Genomic DNA, 19,165 nt, shown 5'->3' with positions numbered 1-19,165 from the left:
CAGCTGCTCACCAGCAGCCTAGAGCGGCTGCTAATCAGCCGAGCCTCTATGAACAGGCCTTGAGATAGGCCCAGAGAGGCTGACTGGCATAGAAACTGACCAATCAGAACCAAATTGGCAGGCAAAGGAGGGCAGTTGGGGGCGAGATCAGGCCGGCAGAGGAGGGCAGTTAAGAGTGATCAGGCAGGCAGAGGCAGTTAGGGGTGTTCAGGCTGGCAGGGAAGGGCAGTTGGGGGGCAAGATCAGGCTGGCATAGGAGGGCAGTTGGGGGCGATCAGGCCGGCAGGGGAGGGCAGTTTGGGGCAATTAGGCTAGCAGGGGAGCAGTTAGGTGTTAATCAGGCTGGCAGGGGAGCGGTTATGGGTTGGTCAGGCTGGCAGGCTGAAGCAGTTAGGGGCAATCAGGCAGGAAGGCAGGCAAGCGGTTAGGAGCCAGCAGTCCAGGATTGTGAGAGGGATGTCCGACTGTCGGTTTAGGCGCAAGGGGTTGGGCCTAAACCAGCAGTCAGACATCCCCCAAGGGGTTCCAGATTAGAGGGTGCAAGCTGGGTTGAGGGAAACCCCCCTCCAGTGCACGAATTTCATGCACTGGGCCTCTAGTTATAAATAATCTAAGAATGATTGATAAAATTGTGATAAATAAGATGATGTATCTAATTGAGGCATATCATTAAGAGGTTAAAAATAAAAAGGGACATATGTAATATTTTCAACAATAAAGATTTAAAAAAGAGAGTAAGAAGGTTTAAACTTCCAATCTACAACTTAAAAGGTTAATGCTAATTAGCTTCATAATGAAAATATAGTAAGGAGGATGATCATTTTTGAAATATTTTAGTGGGATTATTTGGAGAATGATTGGCATAAAACTATGATAGATCCACAGATTTCAGAGCACTCCCCGTAATATAAGCCGTGTTGGGTGGATACAAGTGTTGTTTGCTTGGCAGGGCCCAGAATAGCATCTGCTTTTAATCCTAGTGGAGGGATAGCTCATGAGTGTAGTCCATCTTTGGATGAGATCAATATTCGAATTGTAATCTCTATAGGCAATACTACTTGGTTATCAACCTCTAGAAGGCTGAGCTCTCTGGGTTTAGGTCAGATGTGGGGATTATGTTTGAGTCAAAATTAAGGTCTTCATAATCTGTATATTCATTGCTTCAGTATCATCGGGGGCCTATTGTTTTAATAGTTATAGAAGGGTTGTTAATTTTGCCTATTATATACAGAATTCATAGCTAGGGCAATTGTAATTAGAATAGCAGCTGGTATAATTGTTCCAATAGTTTCTACTTCTTGTGCATCTACAGTACTTGTATGAGTGAGGATGGCAATATAAGTGAAATAATGTATAGTACAAGAGAGCTAATTAGGAAAACAATTATTAAGGTCTGATTCTGGAAGTGTGATAATTCTTCCATAATTGATGATGCTGTGTCTTGAAAGCCTAGTTGAAATGGATATGTCATAGAGATATATAGGTGTTCCACTTATAATTTAATTTTGACAAAGTTATATAAATTTTACTAATATCTCAATTATAGAGAAAGAAGTATGGCTATGACATTAGCTTGAAATCAATTTAAGAGGGCTTGATTCCTTCCTTTCTTACTTGGGATTTATGTCTGTAGGCTCTTCAAATGTGTGCTAAGGCGGAGGACATCTGTGTAGCCATGCAAGATTACTTGTTGGCAATTTTACTATTAAGACTTCTGGTTTAGACGCAAATGATTCTCATATCATGCAGACTGTAAGTATAACAGTAATTAGTGAAATGAATGAACCTATAGATGATACAGTATTTCAAGTTGTATAAGTGCCTGAGTAATCAGAGTAGCATCATGGTATTTTTGATAAGCCTAAGAAATGTTGAGGGAAAAAGGTTATATTAAAGACTACAAATGTAATAAAGAAATGGATCTTTGCTCTCAAGTTGTGTTTAATGTATAACCTGAAGATGAGGGAAATCAGTGCATGAATCCACCTTTAATAGCAAGTACAGCTTCCATAGGAAAGCCATAGTGCAAATGTGCTACTACATGAAGTAAGTGTATGGTGCAGAGCGGGCCACAGTCCAGGCACCCAGGGCCGCTGTGGACAGAGGGTGCACAAAAACACAGAACACAGCTATTCTCGATGTTTGTGATTCCATTGCTTCATCAGCAGCGCCTGGACCAGCACTCACGTGAGCCATGGAATCACAAACACCAAGAATCCTCCCTTCGGTTGGTATTTGTGTGCATCTCTTTTAATAGCTTCCCTCAATTCCTCAACTGTTGTGCGTTGTGTACCCTAAACTTTAACTTTTATGTATGTTGAGTATGATGCTCATTAGACCCCCTACCGTGACTAGAAAGATAAAGCCCAGTGGTCAGAGTATAGCTGGAGATCATTTAATGTTACCTCCAAGAAGGCGAGAAGGGTTGCTAAGCAGCTAAAAACTTTCACTCCAGTTGGGACAGCAATGATTATAGTGGCTGATGTAAACTCTGCTTACATGTCAACATCCATGCCTACCGTAAATATGTGATAGGCTCAGACAATAAAATCCAATGGACATTATAGCTCATACCATTCCCATATACCTGAAAGGGTCTTTTTCCCCCCTAAATAATATGTGACAATGTGTGAAATAATTCCACATCCAGGGAGGATAAGGATATAAACTTCGGGATGACCAAACAATCAGAGTAAATGTTGATATAAGATGGGGTCTCCTCGTCCAGCAGGATAAAAAACAGTAGTGTTTAAGTTCCAGTCTGTTACTAGTATAGTAATTCCAGCAGCTATGACTGGGAGAGAGAGCAGGAGTAAAACAATTGTAATTAAAACTCATCAGACAAATAATGGTGTTTGATATTGAGAAAGGGCTGGTGGTTTTATATTAATAATAGTGGTAATAAAATTAATAGCACCCAAAATTGATGAAACGGCTGCTAAGTGCAGGGAGAAAATAGTTAAGTCCACGGAGGTTCCCATGTCGGCAAGGCCGCGGGCTAAAGGGGCATAAACTGCTCAGCCAGTTCCTGCTCCAGCTTCTGCTATAGAAGAGGCGAGTAGTAGTATTTCTGAGTGACTTCCTGGGTTAGAAACCAAATTTAATATATTAAATACAGGTGTACACACTCGTGATATATATATATATATGCTGCAAGGTGTCTCCAGAATATATGTACTACAGGGTGCCCTCCTAAATTGTGCACACACTTTAACAGCTGATAACTCAATTTTCACTCCTTCTCAGGGCTAATGGAATTATTGTAATGGGTGAAGCCAGGCTAAGCTCTGAACAAAGATGTATTCTCTGGACTTTCTTATGGGAACACATACAGGATGAAGTGCATGGTGCAGAGCGGGCCACAGTCCAGGCATCCAGGGCCGCTGTGGACAGAGGGTGCACAGAAACACAGACCGCAACGATTCTCGATGTTTGTGATTCCATTGCTTCAGCAGCAGCAGCGCCTGGACCAGAACTCACGCGAGCCATGGAGTCACAAACACCAAGAATCCTTCCTTCAGTTGGTATTTGTGCGCATCTCTTTCAATAGCTTCCCTCAATTTCTCAACTGTTGTGCATTGTGTACGCTAAACTTTAACTTTTGTGTATCACCATAAAACGCCTCGTGGAGAAATTTTCTTCATTCAAACCTTAGTCTGTCTTCACCCATATCTTCAAATCAGTTAAACCTGAAAAAGAGTGAAAATTAAGTGAGTTATCAGCTGTTAAAGTGTGTACCTTTTCGGGGGGACACCCTGTATTTACATCAATTGGCAATCTTACTCTTGGGGAGTCTCACCTGCTGTGTGTATGTGGCTGGGTTCCTGACACAGCATTTTGTTTCCTGTTGTTTACTAAGGGGCTCTTCCTGGAATGTACTAAACCTGGTGATTTGGGTTTTATAAATATGTTTTCCTTTTGAGTTAATGTACTGAGAAAGAATTGGGTATGCTAACATAGTCTGTTTTCCGAGTATTTTGAGGTGTGTATTAAATAGCCATTGATCCTGGAACACAAGGATGGGTTTGTAATAAAATGAGATGGAGTAGAAGTGAGTCCTAGTTTTCCTCGCCACTTGTCACTGGCAGCGTTGTCAGGCTCTGGGCTCCCTGCGTCAGCCCCCAGGCTCCCCGCATCAGCCCCCCAGGCTCCTCACATCAGCCCGCCAGAGTCCTGGGCCCCTGGAATCCTGACCTTCCTTGGCCACGAGGTCAGAGAATGGGGAAGCGAGGTTTCCTGTTTACCAGGCAGTAGCTTTTCCCAGACTTGTGTGTATTTTATATTCCCATAAGTTGAATCCCATTTTCATATGGGATTTATATCACAGCATGAGTTCAGCTTAAAATGATCCTTTGGATTTTCCAAGGCTACTCAGCTAGGAAGAGCCAGATGAGGGAGGAGGATGGCATGTGAAGATCCCCATCTGACTTATCTCCTGGTGGCCTGTCCAGCTGCCACCTGCATGTCCCTTCCTTCTTCTACAAAACTCTTCTGTTAGGTTCCTCCTCTGGCCTCCTTTCCCATTCTTTCCCGAGGCCCTGCATCTGTGGGAGTCGTCCACTCAGCGAGCTGCCCTCCCCAATGCTTGGAGCCAAACTGAGCAGCAACCCCTGCAGGCCTCCTCCCCTGCGCCTTTGGTTTGGAGGGTCTGACACTGGCCAGTCACCCCTTGGAGCTCTCAACCTCTGTCGCATGATTCTCTCCCCTCTGGGACAGCTCTTCATGGCTCAAACTTGCCAGTCCCTTAGTCACTCCCTCATTCCTTCCACAAACACTCATTGAATTCTTCCTGTCACTCCTGGGTTCCACCATGGAGGCAGCTCCCTCCCTGCCCCCTCTGCAGGGCTGACCCACCTGCTCCCCTAGCACTGACACTCCTGAGCTTCAGGCCTGAGGTCCGCTGCCTAAGGCCCACTGCCTGGGCTGCAGGCTTCCTCCACTCTCCCTGGCTCCTCTGAGCTCCCTACTTATCCAAGGACACCAGCTGTCAATCACAGAAGCCAAAAGTGTGTGGTGCAGGCTTGATCCCTCCTCTCTCCACTTCACACATTTGTTAGGTCCCTTGAACCTGAGAATGGGTCTGGAATCTGCCTGCCCCATCTTAGCTGACTGTTCTCATGCCAAGTCCACAAATTTCAGTCCATTTTCAGTGTGATGACAGCTCGTTGCCCTGAATATTTGCCCCTCCTGGCTAAGTCTACTTTGGGCTAAAGAAGGGATAGAAGCCATCATTGATGCCCAGGTGGACATCAGCTTGAGACTGCAATCATTTTTGCCATACAGGTCTGGGAGCCATGACACCTATGCAGCTTGGCCTCTAGGGTTGCTTCTAGCCCAGCTCTCTCCAACCCAGGGAATCATGAGATCAGTTGCCAGCTTTCTACCATGAATCTTTCCAATTTATCTATCACATCTGTTTTGGAACCATTTAGACAAGTATCTGCTCATGTCCCGAAGATCTTCAAGCTGAACCTGGGACTTTGGATGTAAAGCAAATAAGCAATCCATGTCTGCTGTTGCAGACCACTCAGAAAATTTTCAGAACATCGAGGTCATCACCACAAACATGGAAACTAGAAACGAAGAAGCACATTGGATTGCTACAGTGGTCTTCACTCCTCCATCTAGTGATGATGTGACCACATATTAGAAATTGTCTCCTTTGGCTTGACTCTAGAATTTCAACTTGATATTAACTCATAATGAATGATTTTCTTAGACAATGTTCCTCTTTAAATATCTGATGGTTAGCGCCCTACAGTACACCTGCTGCCGCCCAGTTGTAGCAGAGAATTCACCTGATCTTTAGTTCCCAAAAGGAAAGTAAACAAAAATATACTCATTCCAAAACTAAAAAGTCTCTTCTTTCCTTAAACAAGAGGGGGAGTGACAAAATTTCTTTGTGGATATTGAAGGATAGCCTTGTTAATAACATTATATAAATGTCACCTGTATTACATAACAGTACAACTTCGTATACTCTTTATGTGCTCACAACCCAAAGTCTAGTCTCCTTGTATTTGAGCCCTTTTGCCCCCTTATCATCACTCATGATTTCCCTCTCCAGAAACCAGCATGATTGCTTTTACATGTCAGTGATTTTATTTGTAGCATTGTTTTGCTTCTGGCTTTTACATTCCATAGATGAGGGAAAATACAGAATGTGCCAACATACCCCCTGGATTAATTAAGTGCCCCACTCTAAGGATATTTTGTGATAAGCATCATAGGAGGCACAAATAGCTTTTTATATTTTTGCCCATTGAGTGAAAGCTGTCCTCACACCTCTGTCCCTCGCTGTTGATGGGAAATAGTGGCAGAGCCATGACTCAGCATATGCTGTCATGCCAGATCATTTGACCTTCAAGCACAGTGAGTGAGGAGGTGACCTGCAGGAAGCTGCCCACTGTGATAGTTTCCTCACCCTTGTTGTTCAAGAACATTTACATGGGGCTCTGTCATGCTGCAGCTATGCACTCTGCAGTTGTTCACCAAAATCTCTTGTATCGTACCCATTGAGTGAAAACTGTCCTCACACCTCTGCCATATTCCAATGTGAATAATTTCCCATTCATGCTTCTTTTCTGCCCATTTCTATGGTAGACATTTTGGCCAGAGCCATGAATCAGCATGTACTTGCATCTCAGATCATTTGTTGTTCAAGCAGAATGAGTGATAGTGACCTGCTGGGAACTCTGGTCCCTGGGATGGGTTACCTGGCCCTGCCCTTCAGGAATGTCTGCAGGGTTCTGTTGGGCTGCAGCTGCTTGCTCTCTGCTTGGTCATCAAGATCACGCTAGCTTATTGCCAGGCCACATCATTTCTCCCCTTGTCAACAGGTCATCAGGAGTTTCTCATGAGTCCAAAGCTAGGCTGCAAACGGGATCGAGGACAATTGGGCCAGCACTTACATGACTTCCCTGAGCTTCCTAAATCCTCCCAGGTGAGATCACGTATGAACCTCTTTAGATAGATGTTGTAGTCATTCTGTGTGTCACCAACCTTATGGCTCCATGGGTTCCATCACACCCATGTCATAATGGACAGCTGGGTTGCCTGGTCACTTGGAGGCCCATGGTTAGACTTTTCCTCTTTGAAACCAAAGAAACCCTTTGAGACAAACCTCAGTGCATTTTGAGGGGCGACAGGCCCTTCCACTGCCTCTTTGCCCCTTATACCAGGGTGACTTCGGGCTGAAGGGTGTTTGGAAACCATCTGTGTGGTGCTCATGGAACTGAGAAAGGGAATGTTTCCCTTAACACTTAAAGGCCCCTGAACGACCTTGGTGCCTGGGGTTACTTCTTCCAGGCACTGTGCAGCACAATGCAACCTGAGGCTCCGGTTTGCCAGCTTCTGACTCAGTTCCTGCTGTCTCTGTGGCTCAGGAGGTGGGAACATCGTGGAGGGATTCTGCTGCCCTGTTTTTTTGTCTTCTTTAGTTTTCTCATTCTGGACACTAAAGTGACAAAAGAGGGAAGTCTTAAATGCCGGTTGACTGGGTGGAAAAGATTTTGCATGATGAATGATGGTCTAAGCATGTGGCTTCCTTATTAAGAAAGAACTTTAGCCCTAGCTGGTTTTGCTCAGTGGATAGAGCATCAGCCTGTGACTGAAGAGTCCCAGGTTCAGTTCCACTCAAGGGCACATGCTCGATCCCCAGGAGGGGGCATGCAGAAGGCAGCCAATCAATGATTCTCTCTCATCATTGATGTTTCTTTCTCCCTCTCCCTCTCCCTTCCTCTCTGAAATCAATAAAAACATATCTTTTTAAAAAAGAAAGAACTTTATCTGCCCAATTTGACACAAAGGAGGGCACAGTGGTTCCTCAAAAGAACAACAACTATTTGTTGATTATTACAAGACCTTGGTTGTAAAGTTTGAGCATTTACACTTTTTTTTCACCCACAGGTCTTTCTAAGGTCCCAGACAGAATCGCTATCTGCCAGAGATACTCAGAGGACCATCATGTCTGCTGGGTATATGGATCCGATCACAGAACAGCTTGCAGAGCAGCCTGGACCTGTTTCAGTGCCCTGTGTTTTTTCAGGTCCAACTGGAATGGAGCAGACCTTATTATCTCTTCCTAAGTTTGCTGCGGTCACATGCTCCACTGAGGAATCTTCTGCCTCTAAAATCCAGAGGCGTACTGGGCACTGTGCCTCCATCATTGTCTCTGCGGGGGCTGGATGACAGCAATTATTTTTTAATATATTTTCATTGATCTCAGAGAAAAGGGAGAGAGAGAGAGAAGCATCAATGATGGGAGAGAATCATCGATTGGCTGCCTTCTGCATGCGCCACACTGAAGATCCAGCCCACAACCCGGGCATGTGCCCTGACTAGGAATCGAACCATGACCCTCTGGTTCGCAGGTCAATGTTCAACCACGAAGCCACGCTGGCCGGGCAGCAGCAATTATTTTCCACCTCAGAACAGTTACTTCTCCTGCTGAATACCACTGGACACAAAAATATTTCACTGAGTGAGAGGAATTCTGAATTTTAGTCAGATTTCTTCTTAAACTTCTCTCTCTCAAAGTTTAGCACGTCTAGAGTTGGTTCCCACTCACTAGGTCTAGTGAGCGAAATGTCATCTTTGTAATGGACCAACAGGAAGTACATCCTTTGGATGGGAAAGACATTCAAGACCTCTGCAAAGGGGCATAAAGCTGTAGAGCTGACTCACCCCAGAAGTGAGATAATGAAGGTATATGCCGGCCTTGCCAGCGGAGGGAAGGCAACTTAGATTGAACCATGAAACACAAGGAGGAGGCATTGCCTGCACTGTAACCACATTGGTCCAGCACCAGCAGCTCAGGTCACATGTAGTTACAGTCTGGGTGAATAAACAACCATTTCCTATGTTGTTTCCTCTATTTATTTTTCTCCTTCCCCTCCCTTTCCCACTCTTCTTCCTTCTCCTCATTTTTCTTTCTCCTTTTGCACAAGCCAAATCAAAAGCTTACTGAGAGTGTGTTGCAATCGGCACTTCCTGCATCTTTGAAAACTTTCCTGGTGGCACAAATCTCTTCTATTTATCCAGGTATGTGGTACAGCTTTTCATTTACTACTTACCTAGTTACAGGCAGTTCTAATGGCTTCTGATTAGACTCTCTCATAGTAGCCTTCACTCAGCAGTAATGATTATGGGAGATCTTTCTGGCATCCTGGCTATTTCAGTTATGCATAGAACCAGGGGCACCTATAGTGCTCCGCACTCCCCACCTACCGATGCTGTAGCTCAGGACTTAAAAACTGCCTTGCTTGGTAGGAGTCTGGATTCAGAGCTGGGTTTGGTAACCCTTAGCTATTTGTTCTTTTTTCTTTTCTTAGACACGATTCCACCATAATTATCTGATGGCTGACACCCTATAGCACACCTTCTACTGCCCAGTCTCAACAGATGACTTACCTGACCCTTGTTGAACAAAGGGTAGGTAAATAAAAATACATTTATATTTTTCAAAACCTGAAAAAAAGTGTCTCCTCTTTTCTTAAGCGCATGTGGGACTAAGAGAGTTGCTTTAAATATCACTTCATTATTACAATTTGGGGGGTAACATGGTTAACATCATTATATAAATTTCAGTTGTTCGAGTTTATGGTACAACATGGCACACCGTGTTATGTGCTCACCAGGAAAGTGTGGTCTCCTCTGTCTTCTTCAAGACCGTCCTTATCCTTTCTCAGGCTTTTCCTTTTCTTGTAACCACCATGATTTGGGCTGTATAGAAGATATTTTGTTTGTTTGTTTCTTTCTTTCTTTTGTGTGTGGTTTTATAGTCCATAGATGAGGAAAAATATAGAATGTGCCACTTTATCCTCTTGACTAACGAAATACTCAACTGTGAGAATTTACTGTGAGCAACAGTATATGAGACACAAATATCCTTGTATATTTTTGCCCATTAAGTGAGAACTGTCCAAAAAACTTATGCCAAATGTCATTGTGAAGGATCTTCCAATCATGTTTCCTTCATGTCCTTAATTTGGCAAAATAATGGCCAGCACCGGCCTGAGGTTAGCATGGCTGAGCCGGCTAATGGGTTCGTGACTCCCGCGGGGTGGTTTCCAGCCCCGGAGCGGATCCCCACGTTGGGGCCTCTGAAGGACACAGTCCCGCTGCAGCACAAATGGATGCTCTGGGCCATGTTGCCGCCGCCACCGCCGCCTTCATCGCAGCCTCCAGCTGCGGGGTCAGAGTCTGCCTGGGATACGCAGCCCCCCACGGAGATCCAGGCACTCCCCGAGGCGCCCCAGCGCTTCGACGCCCAGGTTCTTCCCAGGACCCAGACCCTCTTCGACACCCAGTCCCGCCTTGATTCTCAGCCTCAGATCAAGGGCCAGCCTTCCTGGAGTTTCCAGGCTTCCACATCTTGGCACTGGAGACCGTCTCCTAGCAGTTTTCCTCCGCATCAGACATCCCACAACACTCTGGTTAAACATTCTTATTTTCCACAACAATATGATGCAAAGTTTACTGACTTCAACTTCCCTCCCAGTAGAAAACATTAAAAAAAGAAAAGAACCAGTTTTGCACTATTTTTTGTGATACCTGTGATCGTGGTTTCAAAAATCAAGAAAAGCATGATAAACACATGTCTGAACATATGAAGTGTCCGGAAGTAGGTTGCTCTTTTAGTGCACATGAGACGATTGTCCAATTCCACTGGAGAAATATGCATGCTCCTGGTATGAAGAAGATCAAGTTAGATACTCCAGAGGAGATTGCAAAATGGAGAGAAGAAAGAAGAAAAAACTACCCAACTCTGGCCAATATTGAAAGGAAGAAGAAGTTAAAACTTGAAAAGGAAAAGATAGGTGCAGTATTGACAACAACACAGTTTGGTAATGAAGGGAATGTCCAGACATTCACAGATGGCAAAGATCAGAAGTTCTGGCAGACATCACAAGTGGGAAAATGACTGTGCCGGACAGAGAGCAGCCATCAGATCAGGCATTTGCTTGGTTGATTCGAAGCCTGAAGGTCCACCCGAGGCAAATGCAGACCCTCTGAGTGTTTTTGGTAAATACTGATTCTGAGTCTGATAAAGAGGAGAAACCACAAAGTACTGTCATACCCAAGGAAGTGACACCAGACCTGTGCTCATTAATGAACAACTATGGCAGTCCCTCAGGGTCAGAGAGTGAGCCAGAAGGAACTCCCATTAAGACCAAAGCAGATGTTCTGGCGGAAGACCAGGTTCTTCATAGTGATGCTCCTAAGGGACCAAATCAAGATGTTAAAGCGACTGTTAAAAATTTCTCAGAAGCCAGGCACCAAAAGAAAAATTTCAAAAAAGACAAACCCTAAGAGGAAAAAAGATTGTCACAACTATCATGCTTTATTTGAACCAAGAACACATCATCCATATCTCCTGGAAATGCTTTTAGCTCCAGACATTCGACATGAAAAAAATGTGATTTTGCAGTGTGTTCGGTACATCATCAAAAAAAAAAAAAGTCTTTTTTGGACTTAATAGTAATTCTATGAAAACTGAAGATGTGTAGGTGTCTGATGTTTCAGCACTCATACCTGAAGCATCAGACACCTACACATCTTCTGAGCCAAACCTCCACACTTGGAGAGCCCAGCCTAGCTCCACATAGCTGAGCCTATCACCAAAGGGCCAAGCCTCGCTCAGGGAGAATACAGGCAAAGTCTTAAGCAATGGCAGACTGGGCCCTGGGCCTCTCTCTCAGCGAGTCTTAAGAGACCCTTGGCACACTACTCCCTTGGTCTCTCATCAGAGATTCCTAACAAGGCCCAGGGCCCTGGCAACCTTGGCCCTGGGCCTCTCTTAGAAACTTCTAAAGAGTCAGTAAGTTCTTAGAGGCCAAGCCCCATAGAGATCCAGGGTCCCTAGAGGACTGAAGGGGCAAGATTTCTGGCTGAGTTCCACTTGGGTATCACTGGTGGCTTCCATCCCCTCCTTAGACCTAAGCAGTCCTAGCCTTAAGAGGCAGATAGTGAGGGTAAGGTGCTGTACTCACGCTGATGATGGCCTGTGACTTTTCTGAAAGAGTTATCTGCATTTCAAAAAGGAAGTGCTTAACTATGGGCCACTAAGTTACCATGAAACCTGGCTGTCTGTGGTGACCTGGGTGAGATGTCACTCACAGAGTCCGAAAGAGGCCACACACAGGAAGACTACATGAATTTAAAACAGTACATACATGACGGGACCTTGGAGGATCAGAGCTGTTATATAAGAGGTGGCCCAATTGCCCTTGGGCCCTACTGCCCAACAACAATTCCTTCTTTCAGCCTAGATTTGTGGGCTCATGGAAGGTTCCCTATGACCTGATGACAGAGGAAGGAAAGTTGTGGAGTGGCTTTGCATGAGGTCTATATCCAACCAGAAACTGCACTGCTGCGATACAACAGGCTACTCTGGATATTTGTGAAGGACAGTGGTAATGAAACCATAGCAATGGGCAGAGCTTGGGGCCTCATTCTCTTTGTTTGGATGACAAAGGACCAGATTTGCAAGCTGATTCTGATTCATGGCTCCAGCCATGATCTTGCAATTGTAGTCAGAGACAAGTAAGACATTATTGTAAGATCATTCCCAATGACGTTTGGGCAGAAGTTTCTTAGTTCTCAAACAATGGGCATGAAATACAGATATCTGTGTCGCATATACTGTTTATAACAGTGAATTCTCACAGTTGAGGATTTCATTAATCAAGAATATAAAGTGGTCCTAGAAGGTTTGGCTCAGTGGGTAGAGCATCAGCCTGTGGACAGAAGGGTCCTGGATTCAATTCTAGTCAAGGGAATATGCCAAGGTTGCAGGCTCAATCCCCAGTAGGATGTGTGTAGGAGGCAGCAAATCAATGATTCTCTCTCATCTTGATATCTATCTCTGTCTCTCCCTCTTCCTTCCTCTCCGAAATAAATAAAAAATATATCTATTTTAAAAATAAGATAAAGTGGCACATTCTATATATTGCCTCATATATGGAATGTAAAACTACAAACAAACAAACAAGCAAAACCTCCCACATAGAGATGAAATCATGGTGGGTACAAGAGGGGAAAAACATAAAGGAGGAAAGGAGGTAAAGGGGTCAAATACAAGAGGACGGAGGAGGCTAGACTTTGGGAGGTGAGCACATAATGGATTATGCTATGTCGTACTATAAAGTCATACTATGACATTTATTTAATATTATTAACCACATTACCTCCCACTCTTGTTCATAAAAAGAAGGTATTTTTCTGTTTTTGGATAAACACATTTTTGTTTATCTACAATTTGTTCAATCAGAATGAGGATAATCCCCTGAGACTTGGTATAGAACATGGGTGGCATGGTGTTAGCCATCAGACGGTTAGTGAGGAGTAGTGCTTAGAAAAATAAAAAAGATTCATAATGTTATCAAACCCAGCTCTGAATCCAGACTCCTGCCAAGCAAGGCATTTCCAAATATTGGGCTACAGCTTCAGTAGTTGGGGAGTGAAGAGCACTGGACAATCCAATGGGTTTCCTGCATTCTAGTTCCCATGTCTGTGGTGATAACATAGATTCTGAAAAATTTCCAGGTGGTCCCCTGCAGCAGACATGGATATGCTCTTGCTCATCACTTAATTCATATCCATGAACAGATTATTCTTTTTCAATGGCTCAACAAAATATGAGGAAAATTGGAAAGGTTCCTAGTACAGTTGTAGCTGATAAGGAAGGAAACTAGAATAATTCATGATTTGTCATGGACAGGAAAAGTGTGCAAAAAAGAGGAAGCACACAAGGGTAATAATGGCAGTGACGTCTCCTGTGGCAGTTGCCACCTTGAATAGATGCAACTCTCAGCAGGACATTAAAGGTGAAGGATGACATGTGACCCTTGAGGAAATGTGCTACTCTTTGGAAGAACTACACGAGTACAATAATTTACACAAGCAGAAAAGTATAGAATATGTGTGAAAATAATTAATGTTGGAGAAAATGTTACAAGGTACATAAATTTGGATGAGAGGGAATGTATTAATTTTAGCTCACCAGACAGAGACTCTGCATTTAAATTTTCAGAGTGGGTTGTAGTGTCCCACGTTTGGGCTCCAGTTTGTAGTGAACCCCTTTCATGTCCCACGTGGTTCAGGGTTTGGGCTCTGGAGGAGGCTGCATGCAAATGAAAGAGACTGGAAAATATTAATTTGGAAATATTGGGGGCCAGGCGGGAGCCCAACTCAAGGGGAAGGACTCCACTCTGCTCCGGCCTAGTGATCCCTTTTATTAAGACTATGGGATTCTCTAGGCAGGCAATTCCAGTAATAGCCAATCAGCAAGGATTTACATAAAACTAGAAGGTGGAAGTTGCTTTAGCTACCATTGTCTCAACTAGACAGTGGGTGATTGGCTCTGACCGTTCAGAGCTTCAAGGTTGACCAGCCTTCCGGGTTCCTTGTCCACACCTCTCTGCTAGTAAAGACAATGGGCGGCTTCCAACAGTGGATGATTAGAAAAGGCTCTAAAAGCTTATAGGGATGATTGGCTGACGAATGCATTGAATCATGGCCCAATAAATGTGACATGGAAATGCCCACTGTCTCTTGTTTTAATAAAGAAAAAGCAGTTCAAAATTTTATGGAGGGGAGAATGTTAGAGTGGATTGGTCATAAGAGTCCTATTCCAAACTCTGTGCATGTACACCTGGCATAACTTTCACCAATACATTGCAAAATATATTTAAGAGTGGAAATAGCATGTTTGAAGAGCTGTGTGTTGACGCTTCTATGAAGGCTAGACATTGGAAATTGAAACCTCTCAATGGAAAAATCTAAATGTGATGGGGTCTATGGATATCCAGGTGATGCAGGGAATGTAACCACCAAACTCATGGTAGATCTGATCACACTGAAAGACTGCAAGTCAAAGCAGCATCAATGAGCCTGAACTCTCCAAAAGATAAACCAAACAATCCCATTTACCATTGCAACAAAGAAATTAAGATACTTAGCAATAAACTTAACCAAGGAGGTAAAAGACCTATCCTTGGAAAACTACAGGATGTTGAAAAAAGAGAGGAAGATATAAACAAGTAGAAGAATATACCATGTTCATGGATTGGTAGAATCAACATCATTAAAATGTCCATACTACCCAAGGCAATCTACAGATTCAATGCAATTCCTATTAAAATACCAACAGCATATTTCAAAAGTCTGGCACAAACAGTCCAAAAATTATATGGAACCAAAAAATACCCCTAATCGCCATGGAAAATCTTGAGAATGAAGAACGAAATTGGAGGAATCAAAATTTCAGATATCAAGTTATACTACAAAGTCCCTATACTCAAAACAGCCTGGTACTGGCACAAGAACAGGCATATAGATCAATGAAACAGAACAAAGACCCAGAAAATCTACCCAGGCCATTACACTCAATTAATATTTGACAAAGGAGGCAAGAGCATACAATGTGTCTTCAATATACGGATTGGGAAAACTGGACAGGTATATGCAAAAAATAAAAGTAGACCACCAACTTACACCATACACAAGAATAAATTCAAAATGGATAAAAGACCAAAATGTAAGTTGTGAAACCATAAAAATCTTAGAAGAAATGATAGGTAGCAAAATCTCAAGACATCTCTTGTAGCAATAGGTTTACCGATACATCTCCTAGGGCAAAAGAAACTAAGGAGAGAATAAACAAATGGAACTATGTCAAAATAAAAAGCCTCTGCACAGCAAAAGTAACCATCAACGATATGAAAAGGGAGCCCACTGCATTGGAGAACATATTTGCCAATGATAAGTCTGATAAAGGGTTAATTTCAAAAATACATAAGGAACTCATACAACTTAACAAAAGGAAGACAAACAATCCAATTAAAAAATGGGCAAAGGATCTAAACAAAGTAGACATACAAAAGGCCAAGAGACATATGAAAAGGTGCTCAAAGTCACTAATCATCTAAGATATGCAAATTAAAATGACAATGAGGTGTCACCTCAAACCTGTCAGAATAGCTACCACCAACAAATCAACAAATGACAAGTGCTGGCAAAGATACGGAGAAAAGGGAACACTGCTGGTGGGAATGCGTACTGGTGCAGCTACTGTGCAAAATAGTATGGAGTATCCTCAGAAAATTAAATATGGAACTGCCATATGAGCCAGTGATCCCATTTCTAGGAATATATTCTAAGAAACCCGAAATACCAATCAGAAAGCATATACCTACACCCCTATGTTCATGGCAGTGCAATTTATAATAGCTAAGATTTGGAAACAGCCTATGTGCCTATGAGTGGATTAAAAACTGTGATACATCTACAGAATGTAGTACTACACAGCTGTAAAAAGGAAAGAACTCTTACCATTTGCAGCAGCATGGATGGACCTGGAGAGCATTATGCTGAGAGACATAAACCAGTCAGAGAAAGGTAAGTATCACATGATCTCACGCATATGTGGAATCTAATGAACAAAATAAATTGATGAACAAAAATAGATCTGGAGACAAAGAAGCATCAAACAGACTGTTAAAACTCAGAGGGAAAGCAGGGGGGGATGGGTGGGTGTGAAGAGATCAACCAAATGGACACAGACAATAGGGTGATGAAGGCCTGGTGTGGGGGATGGGGGCGGGCTGAGAGAGGTCAATGGGGGAAAAAGGGAACATACGTAATACTTTCAACAATAATGATTTAAAAAACAAACAAACAAACAAATAGTGGAGTTCAGCCTCTCTCTTTGAGAATATTAGTGAAGCTCAAAGGATTAGCAGGCAAGTTCCTTGGACTCTCTCTTAGAGAGTTCGAGCAAGGCCCAAGACCGAGCCAGCCTTAGCCCTGGTCCTCTCTCTTACAGAGTTTGAATAAAGCAAGAAGTAACCCTAGAAGCTAAGCTCCATAGAGACCCTGGCTCCCCAAAGAACTGGGGGAGGCACCATTTCCAGTCTCTGATTGAGGTCCATCTGGGCATCACTGGTGGCTTCCATCCCCTCTTTAGACTAAAGCAGCACTAGCTAAGATGAACTAATATTTATAATTACAGCATGGGGCTGTAATAGCCCTGAAGATAGGCTCTAATTGGTCACAAAGAATTATCTCAGGTGCTTAACCATGGGCTATCAAGTTACCATGCAACCTGAACTATGCATAATGACCTGGGTGTGATGTCTACCATGGGGGTCACAAAGAGGTCATGTACAAGAAGACAACATCAGCTTAAAGTAGCCCATACAAGATTGAACCTGGGGGGATCAAAGCAGTTATATAGAGGTGGTCCAAATTCCCACCAGCCCTACTGCCAACAATGAATCCTTCTCTCAGCCTAGACCTGTGGACTCATGGAAGGCTCCATTGACCTTTTGGCAGACAAAGGAACGTCGAGGCCTGGGTACCAATGATTTTGCATGAATTTGATGACCCACCAGCAAGTGCGCTGCTGCCGCATCGCCAACCCTCTCTGGACATTCGTGAAGGATTGTGGGTAGTGAAACCTTTACAATAGGCGGATTTGGGGGCTATTCATCTCCACATTCACTTTGCAGGGATGACAAATGACCCGATGTGTAAGGAGATAATGATTCATGGTGCTGGCCATTATTATTTTTTTTTGACTGTCAGACACAGCCAAGGCAGTGCTTCATTTATTAGAAAACAAGAAAGAATGAAAATAAACTTCTGCACAATACACCTTAAAGCAATGATTAACATCTCTGAAGATATGGCAGTCCACGACAGTAGCCTAAGAGTCTGAATTCATTTATGTATTTAAGGCCCATGTAATTTGCATGCTAACTAGTGATAAACTGCAGACTAAGTCATATTTTAGAATATCAGCTCAATTTATAATATTGGTTACTTCATCCTAATGAGGTGAATTGGGTTAGGAATAACATCTTTGAATAATATAAAGTTAAATTGAGTTCCTAAAGTCAGGCAAGGCTTTATTCATTTTTATATGTTTAATCTATGCACAGTGGTGGCACAGTAAACATTCAACAGTATTATATTAACTGAATTAATGTACTGGGCAGATATTTTCCAAAATATGGGGCTCACTGGAGAAAGAAAATAAAAAAATCTGGGTGGTGGTTACAAGGTTGGGAAACTGATGTACACATGAATTTTAACCTCAGGTCTACGATGTCACGCTGCCACACGACAGGTGTTCCACGATTCAGGTAGCATCTTAAGACTTAGAGGAGCAACAAGAGGGCTGAGAGCTGTTATCAGCTTTCCTGCCTTCCTTCTTGTAAGCAAGGCCCATGGACCTCGATAATTATAATGTCAGATAAAATTAATTTTTCAACTATAAAAACAGAATAATTTAAAAAAAACCTGGCCCCTTTTAGCTACCCGTCAAAAGGGTAGAGCTCTAACTCAAGCAAGCACAGGTGACTAGAACATAAAATCAAAGTCTCTGTATTATGGAGGACAAAAAGATCTCAGTAACTTTTATTTAAAACATTTAAAAAAGATTCAATTACTACTTTCATAGGGTAAATTTTAACTAAACCTAAAACTGAGGTAACTATTTCACAGACTGTTTCTGCTATAAGAAATTATTTGAACCTCATCAAGTAGTATACTTACACTTTTTCATGAGGAAATTTAAAAAGGTCCAATTCTGAACCATACCAAAACAAGCACTTTAATTGAATCTAAATATACACAGAGGCCATATCAATATTACTATATCAAACATTCAATATTTGAGCTACTTAAATAGTGGCAATAGGTGAATTTCAAAATGTTCTTTGAAATAAACTAAAAATGTAAATCTCAAGAATTTCTATTACATTAATTTAACCTGGTTTATTTTTAAAATATTTCCTCTTCCTGCAGTTAAAGAATACTTCTCTCCTGCATTGAAAACAAAATAACTGTATATCTCTCTCTCTAACCTATAGCTTTGCTCAGCTGAATTAAACATTTTTAAAGCTTTATTCTTTACTACTACACCAGTATCCTCAATTCTTAACTGGTCCAACAGCAGATTTCTGTACATGACAGCAATACGTACAATATATACAAATAAAGAGAATTCTGCCAGCAATTCTGTTCAGTAACAATACAGGAGACACAGTATTAAAAGTCAATTGTGTATTTATTTGCACAGATTCAAAGAAAAGAATTGAAAATCCAACATAGTATCATATGAAGCTTAGAATTCAATGACTAATCCACTTTAAAAATA

At 42.6% G+C, this 19,165-nt stretch overlaps 1 pseudogene across 1 annotated transcript; it reads left to right on the top strand.

Moving 5' to 3' along the window:
• The first annotated feature begins 10,025 nt into the window (after positions 1-10,025).
• On the top strand, positions 10,026-11,510 carry LOC308244588 (FMR1-interacting protein NUFIP1-like; annotated as a pseudogene). The gene has a single exon. The product of its transcript is annotated as an FMR1-interacting protein NUFIP1-like (transcript).
• Positions 11,511-19,165: the final 7,655 nt, after the last annotated feature.

This window comes from Plecotus auritus, assembly GCF_963455305.1.
Source record: "Plecotus auritus genome assembly, chromosome: 3".
In the NCBI taxonomy this organism is placed as follows: domain Eukaryota; kingdom Metazoa; phylum Chordata; class Mammalia; order Chiroptera; family Vespertilionidae; genus Plecotus; species Plecotus auritus.
Note: the sequence above shows the minus strand (reverse complement) of the source record. Positions and strands in the feature narration are given on the sequence as shown.